The sequence below is a fragment of the Cololabis saira genome, chromosome 7 (genome assembly GCF_033807715.1).
Source record: "Cololabis saira isolate AMF1-May2022 chromosome 7, fColSai1.1, whole genome shotgun sequence".
Taxonomy (NCBI): Eukaryota; Metazoa; Chordata; class Actinopteri; order Beloniformes; family Belonidae; genus Cololabis; species Cololabis saira.
The window spans coordinates 4,050,935-4,064,528 of NC_084593.1; the positions used below are offsets into that span (position 1 = coordinate 4,050,935).

Consider the following 13,594-nt stretch of genomic DNA (forward strand, 5'->3'; position numbering starts at 1 on the left):
CCCTGAAATAAAAACGGTCCAAATCATCCCCCCTGTAAAACTGCCATCCCTCCTTTCCATCCCTTATGTCACAGGTGTCAAACTGAATCCCAGAAAGGCTGGTATCCTGCATGTTTTAGATGTTTCCCTGCTTTAACACACCTGATTCTAATTAATCATCGTCACCAACTTGTCATCAAAGTCTGGATAGTTGTGTTGATGACACAGTCACTTGTATCATGGTGCAATGAAGCAGGGAAACATCTAAAACCTGCAGGGACACCGGCCCTCGAGGACCAGAGTCTGACACCCCTGCCTTATGTCATTTCATCAATGAATGTGGTTTTACTGCTATTTCAACATTTAGAGTCATCACCAGAAAAATAACACCAGAAAAATAACTTATTTGACAATTTTCACCTGTTTCAAGTAAATTTTCACTTGAAATAAGTAGAAAAATCTGCCAGTGGGACAAAATTTATCTTCTCATTACAAGCAAAAAGATCTTGTTCCACTGGCAGATTTTTCTAATTATTTCAAGTAAAAATCTACTTGAAAAAGGTGAAAATTGTTGTTTTTTCCAGTGATGAGTCTTGTTTTAAGTGTAATAAGATTTTTTTTACTAAAATGAGACATTTTAACTAGAAATAAGACAAATATTCTTGTTAAGATTTTGAGTTTTTGCAGTGATCCATTTTACTTATCCTGTGAAGGACAGAGTCATATTGATAAGTTCAGAAAAGTGTTTTTTATTGTTGTGTTTTGATGTATTTGATGTAAGCCCAGTGGATATTTAAAGCTTACAGAAGGCTGCATTTAACTGCTGCTATGTCATTCCTGCAGTATTTCTGCAGGTGTTTTGGTCACTGCTATTATTTGTAATATATTATATTATTTGTAATCAGCACAAATTATCTGTCCCCATATGATCAAATCCACCATCCCCCCTGATTTTCTTTTTTTTACAACTCGAGTACTGCTTATAGACCAATTATCTGTCTAAATATGTTTCATGTCAATAAATGTGCAATAACCACTAATACCTCACGTATTTTTGGAAATACTTGTAAATATCTTGTAAATATTATCCGTTTATTTGGTGTTCAATACTTTTTTTTCTCTCTTGTACATACTGTTTTTCTACTTTTTATATTGCTCTTTTTTATTATTTAACTATTTATGGTAATTTCTATTTTACATTTTTTGTATAAAGCGTGTGTGTGTGTTTTGGCTGCTCCACGACTGAATTTCTCCTCTGGGAGATCAATAAAGTCTACTATTCTATTGTATTGTATTGTATTGTATTGTATTGTATTCTATTGTATTGTATTGTATTGTATTGTATTGTATTGTATTGTATTGTATTGTATTGTATTGTATTGTATTGTATTGTATTGTATTGTATTGTATTGTATTGTATTCTATTCTATTCTATTCTTCTGTGATATTTTATTTTGAAAGATAACCAGAACGTTGTTCTCCGTGCTTTTATTTTGTAGAACAGGAATCAGAATGAGTTTATTCTGGTGAAATGACAGAAAGCTGCGACAACAACAGGTGAAATGTGGATAAATGTGGACAAATCAGCTGGACCTGATGCGGGCAGAGCAAAGTGAGAGCACGGTAAACCATTTACCACCTTTTCTTCTGTTATCCTGTTTTAACCAGGTGTATTTTAACTCAGCGACCTGTGTTTTAGTTCCATTTCTCAGCCGAAACGAACGTTTCACCGTCTTATTTTCTTATTTCGCTCCAAAGACGTTCCCCTGGTGTTTAAATTAATGAAACGTGACTGTGACAGCAGAAACCTGAAGAGATCAGTCATAATTCTGACCGGTTTCCACCTTCATTGTTATGAGGATGAGGTTCAAATGTCTGATCGTCTCACCGAAAAATCACCTTAAATACATTCTTATCTGCGTTAAACTTGGCAATATAACAATAAGGAAATGTTGGATGACGGAGAAACGCCTCTTATTTATGAGACCAATAAAACACTGCCATCACCTTTTTCACAAGTGAATGTAGATATTTAATATAAACCCTGACATACAGGACTGTCTCAGAAAATTAGAATATTGTGATAAAGTTCTTTATTTTCTGTAATGCAATTTAAAAAAAAAAAAAAAAAAAAAAAAAAAAAGTCATACATTCTGGATTCATTACAAATCAACTGAAATATTGCAAGCCTTTTATTATTTTAATATTACTGATTATGGTTTACAGTTTAAGAAAACTCAAATATCCTATCTCAAAAAATTTGAATATTGTGATAAAGTTCTTTATTTTCTGTAATGCAATTTAAAAAAAAAAAAAAAAAAATCAACTGAAATATTGAAAGCCTTTTATTATTTTAATATTGCTGATTATGGCTTACATTTTAAGATTAAGATTCCCAGAATATTCTAATTTTTTTAGATAGGATATTTGAGTTTTCTTAAACTGTAAACCATAATCAGCAATATTAAAATAATAAAAGGCTTGCAATATTTCAGTTGATTTGTAATGAATCCAGAATGTATGACATTTTTGCATTACAGAAAATAAAGGACTTTATCACAATATTCACATTTTCTGAGACAGTCCTGTATATTAATAATAAGAATAAGAATAATGATATTGCAATGTGTTTTAAAATTGTCAGTAAAAAAAAAATCAGCTTTTTCCCTGTAGTTTCATTTATTTAGCAAAAAAAAAAAACAGAAATCATATGAGAAATAGTAAATGTCCCCTAGATTCAGAAGTTAAGCATCAGTAACAAGAAGGGATTGTGTGTATGACCGTATCAGTGTTTCACATTGTTCTAAAGGGAAATATTTTTACAATGTCGCTTCAGTTCTTACAAGTTTTTGTGGGGAATTGAACTTGTGCAGATGCAGAGCTCTCTCTCACGGGCTGGATTTATAGGCTGCTCCCAAATCCTGGTTATTTTATTTTTCAGCCATGTAGCTTGGCTGAAGTGATTTGGATCATTGTTCTGCTGCATGAACACATTTAAATCAAGCTTTTGGTCAGATGTGTTAGGGTCACATTTGCCTTTAGAGGACCCGACCCAAACCATCACCTCTCCTCCACCGTGCTTGACAGCAGAGCTGGTAGAGGAGCCAGAAATTGTACTCAAGTAAAAGTACTGTTACTTCAGAATAATATGACTCAAGTAGAAGTAAAAAGTAGTTATCCAAATAATTACTGGAGTAAAAGTAAAAAAGTACTTGGTGAAAAAACTACTCAAGTACTGAGTAACTGTTGAGTAACGTCTGATTTATTTTTTTAACACAACCATTCAAACAGACAAAAGTACAAAATAATCATCTTCAGGCAAATTAAATCAATAAAATAATAAAATCAATAAAAATTGCTTAAATTAAAATGATATTAAAGTGAATTCAAGTACTTTTAATAAATAATAAAATAAATAAAATAATAACAGAATAAAAAAATAAATGAAGCACAACTAGCACAACATTTCCAGCCTTTGTTTCTTTTTTAACCAGGCAGAACTAGAACAAGCCCATGGACTCATAGAAACTCTGTGTGTGTTTGAGTCTGTGTAAATGTGACAAAACATGCAAAAACAAACATTTTTCCCAAAGAATCACCCAGTGATGTCATGAGATTGACGTGTACGTGGATAAAAGGGATAAAAGAAAAGTAACAGCTCAACGTAGCCTAATGTAGCGGAGTAAGAGGAACAGTTTCTTCTTCACAAATCTACTCAAGTAAAAGTAAAAAGTATAGTGATTCAAAACTACTCCTAAAAGTACAACATTTCCCAAAACTTACTCAAGTAAATGTAACAGAGTAAATGTATCTCGTTACTACCCAGCTCTGCTTGACAGTGGTTTCTGCTGAAACGCTGGCCTTGGTTTTAAATAAACATGGTCTCATCAATTCATACACATTGTTGCAGAAGTCTTGTGGTTGTAGTTTTGCATACTTCACTTCTCCTTCCATATTTTTCTAGGCCTTCTCCTGAGAACCCGGCAAACAGACCCAGTTCTGTTATTTTTACTTATCTGATCATTGCAAGGTCAGAACTTGGTTTACATTTGCAGGAAGATTGGAAACAGCTTCTCACTGCAGAATATCCCACTTGCTTGGGAATCGTTGTGTAACCGTTCTGCACTACTCGTGATAGTCAGTTCATCAACAGCAGATGTTGAGCAGCTGCTGATGAGAACTGTCCCTCGTAAACTCTGCAGAAGCAGAACGGTGTAGGAATGGGTGATATTTTACCGTTCACGATAAACCGTCAAAAAAATTCCTCACGGTAAGAATTTGTATCTCACGGTAAAAATGATAAATTGAGGAAATGAGAAAGAAAGAAAGAAAGAAAGAAAGAAAGAAAGAAATGAGCCTGAAAGAAAGAAAGAAAGAAAGAAAGAAAGAAAGAAAGAAAGAAAGAAAGAAAGAAAGAAAGAAAGAAAGAAAGAAAGAAAGAAAGAAAGAAAGAAAGAAAGAAAGAAAGAAAGAAAGAAAGAAAGAAATATTCCCGTTGATGACACTTTTTATATTGGTATTTTTTTTATCGTCATTTTTATCGTTATTGGGATAAATGCCAGAAATTATCATGATACATTTTTTAGTCCATACCGCCCAGCCCTAGTTCGGGGTGGTGGATATTTTTTTTTAAATGCCATTTTCAATATATGCGACTAACTTGGTATAATTGTCGTTGTTGTATGGCTCAGTTGAGATTAAACTACTTCTAAAACGTGCTATACACAGTACTGGAGTTGTAAAACAATCAGGGGGATGGTGGATTTTATCATATGGGGACAGATAATTTGTGCTGATTACAAATAATATAATATATTACAAATAATAGCAGTGACCAAAACACCTGCAGAAATACTGCAGGAATGACATAGCAGCAGTTAAATGCAGCCTTCTGTAAGCTTTAAATATCCACTGGGCTTACATCAAATACATCAAAACACAACAATAAAAAACACTTTTCTGAACTTATCAATATGACTCTGTCCTTCACAGGATAAGTAACATGGATCACTGCAAAAACTCACAATCTTAACAAGAATATTTGTCTTATTTCTAGTTAAAATGTCTCATTTTAGTAAATAAAATCTCATTACACTTAAAACAAGACTCATCACTGGAAAAAAACAACAATTTTCACCTGTTTCAAGTAGATTTTCCCTTGAAATAAGTAGAAAAATCTGCCAGTGGAACAATATTTTTTTGCTTGTAATAAGAAGATAAATCTTGTCCAACTGGCAGATTTTTCTACTTATTTCAAGTGAAAATTTACTTGAAACAGGTGAAAATTGTCAAATAAGTTATTTTTCTGGTGTTATTTTTCTGGTGATGACTTTAAATGTTGAAATAGCAGTAAAACCACATTCATTGATGAAATGACATAAGGGATGGAAAGGAGGGATGACAGTTTTACAGGGGGGATGATTTGGACCGTTTTTATTTCAGGGGGGGATGCCATCCCCCCTCATCCCCCCTCAACTCCAGTACTGGCTATGCATCATTTTGATATATATTATGACACTTGTGATAAATTAAAATAAAAAAGACTATTATGTAGATAAATAAATAACTGAAAGTGCAAACGGAGGACGGTGGTGAGTGTGACGGACACGACGGCCGTCTCACTTCAGCACGTATCGGCCTGACCTCGTCATATTCAGGTTTCTGCTTTCTCAACAGATATTTGCTCTGAGTTTCTGAGTTTCCTCGGGGACTGTGTGTATTTGCAAGTCTGATTTCAAAAATAGCACGTTTCAATGTCAATAAACATGGCCGTTATGTCAATAAGGTTTTCACTCAGTCCGGCTGAGATGAATCTTGACTCATTTCCAGTAAAACGTGGCAGCAGCACGAGACGTTGACAGGAAGATGTAAATGCTGAGTCTGCAGGATGCAGCCGAGCTGGAATCTGGTGTCACGTTCAGCCTCGTCATCTTTTTCTTGACTGTTGTCTGTGTGAGCCGGGAGAACGTGTCCTTTTGTGGGTTTAACAGATTTAGCAACTTCAAGTTCTGCTAATAACAACAACACGGTGCTCGTGCAGGATCACAGGACTTAGAAAGAAAACCATTTACAGGATCCGTCCGACCAGATCTGTAGCAGAATACAGCACGTTGACGATGAAATATGAACAATATATAGATTTTTGGGGTCTGACCATCTCCTTGGGCTCAAATTAGCAGAGCTGGGTAGTAACGAGTTACATTTACTTGAGTAAGTTTTGGGAAATGTTGTACTTTTAGGAGTAGTTTGAATCACTATACTTTTTACTTTTACTTGAGTAGATTTGTGAAGAAGAAACTGTTCCTCTTACTCCGCTACATTAGGCTACGTTGAGCTGTTACTTTTCTTTTATCCCTTTTATCCATGTACGCGTCAATCTCATGACATCACTGGGTGATTCTTTGGGAAAAAGGTTTGTTTTTGCATGTTTTGTCACATTTACACAGACTCAAACACACACAGAGTTTCTATGAGTTCATGTTTGTTCTAGTTCTGCTGGTTAAAAAAGAAAAGTACAAAGGCTTGAAATTTTGTGCTACTTGTGCTTAATCATTTTTTTAAATTCTGTTATTATTTTATTTATTTCATTATTTATTAAAGTACTTGAATTCACTTTAAGATTATTTTAATTTAAGCTATTTTTATTTTTTTATTAATTTTATTTTATTGTATTGATTTAATTTGCCTGAAGATGATTATTTTGTACTTTTGTCTGTTTGAATGGTTGTGTTAAAAAAATAAATCAGACGTTACTCAACAGTTACTCAGTACTTGAGTAGTTTTTTCACCAAGTACTTTTTTACTTTTACTCAAGTAATTATTTGGATGACTACTTTTTACTTCTACTTGAGTCATATTATTCTGAAGTAACAGTACTTTTACTTGAGTACAGTTTTTGGCTCCTCTAACAGCTCTGCAAATTAGAGGCAGTGAGACTAAATAAAAGATCAGTCAGGATTCCTGAGTTAGTGGCTGAAGGTCAGACTTTTTTACCCTGTAAATGAAATCTGTGTGTGAAAATTCAAGTTTGTACATGTGTAGAAAATAATTTGTGCGTGTCCAAAACATTAGGGCTTGTGAGGAAAAAAAGTTACACAAAAACACTGAGAATATACAAGTATTTCCAGGGATGAAAAGCAGAAGTGAGAGTTGCAGAAGTTTTTGACAGCACAAGTGAAACTCAGGGGAGGGATGCGTTTTGATTTCGTGGAAACAAAAGAATAACCGTTTGATTTCCTGAGTGTGAAGGAAGTTTCATGTTGTGTTTTTTTTTATCCTGACTTGCAGTAAAAACTTGTTTTTAGTGCAAGTTTGAAATTCTGGTTCCCGTCGAGGCCCCGGCAGTGAAGCTGAAGGCACAAGTTTCATTCACCCTTCCAACATTCGTTCGTTTGTATTTATTTCGAAGAAAAAAAGATAAGAGAAACAAATACAGGTTCATTCCACCACATAAAGAAAAAGAAAACACATCAAAAAACATATTTCAGTTACATGTTGGGAAAGGAGTGGGAGGAAGTATAAACTTATTTAATCCCACCCCCTTTCCACAACTAAACATAAATTATATGCCTGTATTTACTTTTTATACTATACACTAATTTGTATAAATAAATATATATAATTTTTACAAAAATAACCTGTTTAATACCAAATGTAAGCTCTATCATAAATATAATAAAACTATGATGTAAATATAACTATGATATAAATATAATACGTATATCTAAGTATATAAACATACAAAGACAACATGAATAATAGCAGAACAAAAAGCTGCTGATCTTTAAACACAGTCTTCACTTTATACCTCAAATAAACTATGTCTTTATATTTCTTCCTAAATTGTTTTATATTTGTACATTTTTTTAACTTAACATTTACGCCTGATATTGTGGAAACTTTACCAAGTTTGAGTTTTCGCCCGGAAACACAAACCCAGGAAAACTAGAAAGACATCAGTGCTTTTTCCGCCCACTTTAGCGTTGAATACATCAGACTTTCCTCCGTCATGTGGTCGTGGAATACGCCAGGACTGTGTGTAGGGAAACACAATATTTGGACACATAACATTGCAGACTTAGCAACAGCAGACACGAGGCATCGCTGGGGAAACACAGTCCAATATTCACGTCTCTGTTAAACCAATCCCCTGGTAAGTGGTTCACTTAAGGCTGCACAGCTTCGTGGTCCAATTACTTTTATTACATTTCACGTTTTCATCTGAAATTTCTCTTATTTTAACTGTTAGATTTTGTTCTGAGCTGTTTGATTTAGATTTGGCCAGGAGGTGTTGAAGAGATCTCAGATTTCAGTCAGGTTTGTTTCTAATCTCTTCCTTGAAGATAATAGTTCACCACTGTCCCTTCAAGTCTTAATAGTGCATTAGAAAGTCTCTGCTGGTTTATTTGGGGAGAAAACAATGAATGAAGTGAATAAAGTGAATGAAGTGAATGAAATGAATGAATGAATGAATGAATGAATGAATGAATGAATGAATGAATGAAGTGAATGAATGAATGAATGAATGAATGAATGAATGAATGAATGAATGAATGAATGAATGAATGAATGAAGTGAATGAATGAATGAATGAATCTTTATTTCGGCTTGTAAACACTTTTTTACAAAACAAGATGAAAAGGTAAAATAAGCATTTCTTTTGCCGGAAAGGTGCAGCTGAAGCCGTAGCTTATAGTGCCTACGCTTTTTATCTTAAGATCAGCTTAAATAAGAAACATTAGCTTTACTCTGTGGAAACAAACAATACATAAAAAGACAAAAATAAGTGAGACAAAATGTAAAATTGAAGTTTCACATTCTAGAATGTTTTTGATAATATACTTTATAATTATAGTGTTTTATATTTATTTACAATATTTTCTTTAAACATTTCCTAATAACTTGTAGATAGAGCGACACATTTTTAGTTCGTTGTCACAGCTATTCCATATTTCTCTAGCCTTAATTGATGTCCATCTCTTTTTAATATTAGTTCTTGCTGTCGTCGTCTCAAACATGAGTTTCTCCCTCAGGTCAGAGCGGTTTCTTTTATTTGGAACAAATCCTGAATGTAGTTTGGAAGCAGTTTCTGCTTTAAAGGCAAATAAAACTAGTCAGATCTATGAATTATCCTTAAAGCTCTTTTCTGTAATAAGAACATGGGGTTTGTATTTGTTCTATAGGTGTTACCCCAAACCTCCACACAATAAGTCATGTATGGAACTATGAGTGAGTTATAACAGTGCACAGGTTTGACTCTTTAGTCATGTTTAAAGAGAAGCTTTATTGCTCAGGAGCTGCTGCAGTCCTGCATTTATCCTAAATGCTGCTTGTATTCATAACTTAATAACCGGCTCTCCTACTACACCTGAGATGTAATGCATCATGTGACATCACGTCACTAGCAGATCACCAGACGGGCCACAAGGAAATCTTGATGGCCCGTTTTTCACCTCAGACAGTTTCTCACCGCTCTGGTCATTACAGGAAGTTTCTCCCACTTCAGTCGTGATATCAGTCACTCCTTCACACTTCGTAAGCAGATGAGGTTCAAGCGTGAACAGCAGAAACAAAACTCAACAAAACAGACCAGTCGACACAAAAAAAGTTTGTTTTTAGTAAAAAACTAACGAGGGATTTACAGGACTGTCTCAGAAAATTAGAATATTGTGATAAAGTTCTTTATTTTCTGTAATGCAATTAAAAAAACAAAAATGTCATACATTCTGGATTAATTACAAATCAACTGAAATATTGCAAGCCTTTTATTATTTTAATATTGCTGATTATGGCTTACAGTTTAAGATTAAGATTCCCAGAATATTCAAATTTTTTGAGTTTTCTTAAACTGTAAGCCATAATAAGCAATATTAAAATAATAAAAGGCTGCGTTTAATGCGTTTTAATTGCATTACAGAAAATAAAGGACTTTATCACAATATTCTAATTTTCTGAGACAGTCCTGTATTTCTTTTCTTTTGTTTAAATCTTCTTATTGAAAGTAATACATTATCAAGACAATCTTACAAATATTCTCATTTCTGAGACTTTTAATGTCGTCTAAAAGAACCTGGTGTTCTCTTTCTGTTTGAGTTTGTTTCCGTATCTGTCGTACTGTCGTACCTGCTGGCGACTCAGTCGAGCCGCGTTGCCAACAAAAGAAAAATCACAATCACGGCCCCAGAAACTGTTGACCAGAGGTGTCTTCAGTATTCACATTCATTACTCAGGTAGAAGTATAGATACTAGAGTTTAAAAATACTCCTGTAGAAGTTGAAGTATCAACTCAAGTTTTTTACTCAAGTAAAAGTATAAAAGTACTGGTTTCAAAACTACTTAAAGTATAAAAGTAAAAGTAATGTAAGGGGGAAAAAAGCCATTAAGGACAAAAGCCATTGAATATGAATGTATCTTAGTATAATGCAAATATATTAAAGAAGCATATATGTGTACTATTGAGCATTAACATGTGTTTCAGAGAGCAGCAGATATGATGACTAGTTCCTATAAGTATTGTAATGGTGCAAAAAGTCAAACTTCATGTTCATGTTATCATTTATCCTAACCTTTATTGGAATGTACATCCAAGTTTAGTTGCAGGAATCTGAGGGAACGGATGTAAGAACAAAACTGGACAAGAACATCTGAAACAACCACAACCAAATTCACTCTATCCGGATGGAGCAATTTAACTGGATAGTTTTTATTAAAGGCCCAAATGAAATAGAGTAACGAGGCTGTTTTTAAAATGTAAGGAGTAAAAAGTACAGATAATTGCGTGAAAATGTAAGGAGTAAAAGTAAAAAGTCGTCTGAAAAATAATTACTCCAGTGAAGTATAGATAACCAAAATTTCTACTTAAGTAAGGTAACAAAGTATTTGTACTTTGTTACTTGACACCACTGCTGTTGAGGGATTTCTTGTAACTCGTAATTTCCTCATCGTTAAAGCAGGTTTTTGCTCTGCCAAGGATGTTTTACTCTGAGTTCTTCATGAAGTCTGAATCTCAGTTCCTGTGATGCACCTTTAATTGCTGTCAGATTTGCATAAATCATCTCATAAGGGAGAACGGTCCTGCAACATTCCTGCTCACATACCGATCTGTTGAAGCAGATTAGCTCCTGCCTTTACGCCTCCCTCATTCCAGCCTGATCAAGTCCGACGGCTCTGAATACCGTCATTGTGCCGGGCCGGGTTCAGACTAACGTCATATTAATTACTCAGAGCTGAGGAGCTCGGACCGTGTATCACCTCATCTTTTCTTTTCAGCACTTGTTTATGGAAAATACCATCATGCTGGTCATGCACAGGAAAAAACAGTAACACCCTTCCATATACGATGGACCTATGAAGCCAAATACAGATATTTTATAGATGTAAGGAGTTAAAAACAGTCAAAGAAAGACGTGTCAGCTGTCACAGAAGTGTACGACTTCACCAGTATTAAATCATGGAGCTACTGATTGTTATCGCAGTCGTCTGTCTAAGTTTATTCTTTTGTTTATGACAATGTGAGATAACATTTTGTGCTGAGCAGCATGAGAGACAATGTCTTCCTGTTCAGAATCCTCTGAGAAATGTTAAGTGGCAGCATCACGGTAGAGGAGACGGCACATTCCAGGACTTAATAATGTCCAGAAGATGCATCCAGGTAAAACACCATCAGTTTAAACCATCCGACTCCAACCAAGCCCAGTTTTCTGGGGTCTGTGCCCCTTTTGAAACCGGTGCTACAGCTTGGTGCACCCCACAACTGAGGAACTGCAAGTGTAGCACGATGGGCAGTGATGAGCCTAAGACAAAGAAGCTGGTGGATTTTAAGAAAACAGTTGTTTTCCAGTGCTTTCTACGGTGGCCGACAAGGGCCAAACGCACTGCAACGGCCTAATGCGTCTCTGTTAAGGAAAACGGCTTCAAGTACAGAAACGATTCAAATTCACAAACTCAAAACGAGGTACAAAAAGAGGAACGTGGTGCAAATGAAAAAACGTGCTGCAAAAAACAAAGACAAATGCAGCATCATCAAACGCTGCAAATAGAGAAACGATGCAAAGCACAAAACGATATAAAACAAGAAACCTTCTTCAAAAGAAAAACGCTTCATAACCGGTCACCAAACCTGCAGGGGGCGCTCTCGGCGTAACAGCTCAATGGACAGACACACGGGATGTAGAGAGATACCGAACAGCTGACTTTAACGTTAAGATATAATAAAGAAACGTTTCGTAATGTGCAGCGTTGTACAGTGATATAAACATTGTATATAAATATAGTCAGATAAAAATCACATTACCGTTCCTGCTGTTTAAACCATGGATGTAAACACTGGTTCAGTCAGCAGCGCCCCCTGCAGGTTTGGAGCACTTCCAGTTGTAGTAACCGGTTATGAAGCGTTTTTCTTTTGAAGATGTTTCTTGTTTTATATCGTTTTGTTCTTTGCATCGTTTCTCTATTTGCAGCGTTTGATGATGCTGCATTTGTCTTTGTTTTTTGCAGCAGGTTTTTTCATTTGCACCACGTTCCTCTTTTTGTACCTCGTTTTGAGTTTGTGAATTTGAATCGTTTCTGTACTTGAAGCCGTTTTCCTTAACTGAGACGCATTAGGCCGTTGCAGTGCGTTTGGCCCTTGTCGGCCACCGTAGCTTTCAGCATCAGCCCCCGAAACACCATTAATGGCTGCATTTGTGTTTGTAAAGAGACCATTGTCATGATGATGATGATGATGATGATGATGATGTGTTATGGGCTGACCAGGTTCTGCTTCGACTGTACCGCTGCCTCTGCAGCGGGATGCAACCAATCAGAGAAGTTAAGCGTGTCACGCAGGCCGAGTGAAAACAACCACACTAGTGTCTACGAAGGACAACTAAGTGGTGGCTCTTGAACTCTTGAGCTCCCGGAGGAGTCGTTGGCTCAAGTATGCCACGTAAACGGCTATGACTGACCACGGTAGCCGTCACGGTCTAATCCTCGGCCGGCTCGGTGCAAAAACAACAGCAGACGTGGATGACAGTTATGTGTTTGTGCAGCAGAAACTACAGGATATATTATTAGCTCCAATGTGGCAAAATATTTTGCTTCTCTAAGACTACGAGCAGCAGAAAAAGTCTCACAGACAATAAAATAAGATACTCTCAGAGTATTATTTTTTATTTCATTCAAAAAATAAAACAAACAATTCAATACAAATACAAATGTTCATAAATTGTGAATGAAAAGGGAGCAGAAAAAAGAAGTATCTTATCTAATCTGCCCCTTTTTCCAAGAAATAAATTCAATTCAATTTTATTTATATAGCGTCTAATACAACAGATGTTTTCTCTAGACGCTTTCCAGAGATCCAGAACATGAACATAAATCCCCGAGCAATTATTACATAAACAATGGCAGGTAAAAACTCCCCTAGTGGGAGAAAAACCTTAATCCAAACAGTGGCAAGAAAAACTCCCCTTTAGGAGGAAGAAACCTTGAGCAGGACCAGGCTCATCAGGGGGGACCCTCCTGCCGAAGGCCAGACTGGGGGGTCGGGGACGTCAGCAGCACACAGCAGACATCCACCGCAGGTGGAAGCAGCAACGGGATGACCGGGGATGGGGGGGGAGACCGGGACCGCGAC

General features: G+C 35.7%; 1 protein-coding gene across 1 annotated transcript in view; it reads left to right on the top strand.

The window, feature by feature from the left end:
* The first annotated feature begins 1,511 nt into the window (after positions 1-1,511).
* arhgef37 (Rho guanine nucleotide exchange factor (GEF) 37) overlaps positions 1,512-13,594 on the top strand; it is a 75,595-nt gene continuing 63,512 nt past the window's right edge. The window contains exon 1 of the mRNA XM_061726106.1: positions 1,512-1,602. The gene's annotated coding sequence lies outside the window, so the exon portion shown is untranslated. The remainder of the gene's footprint in view (positions 1,603-13,594) is intronic.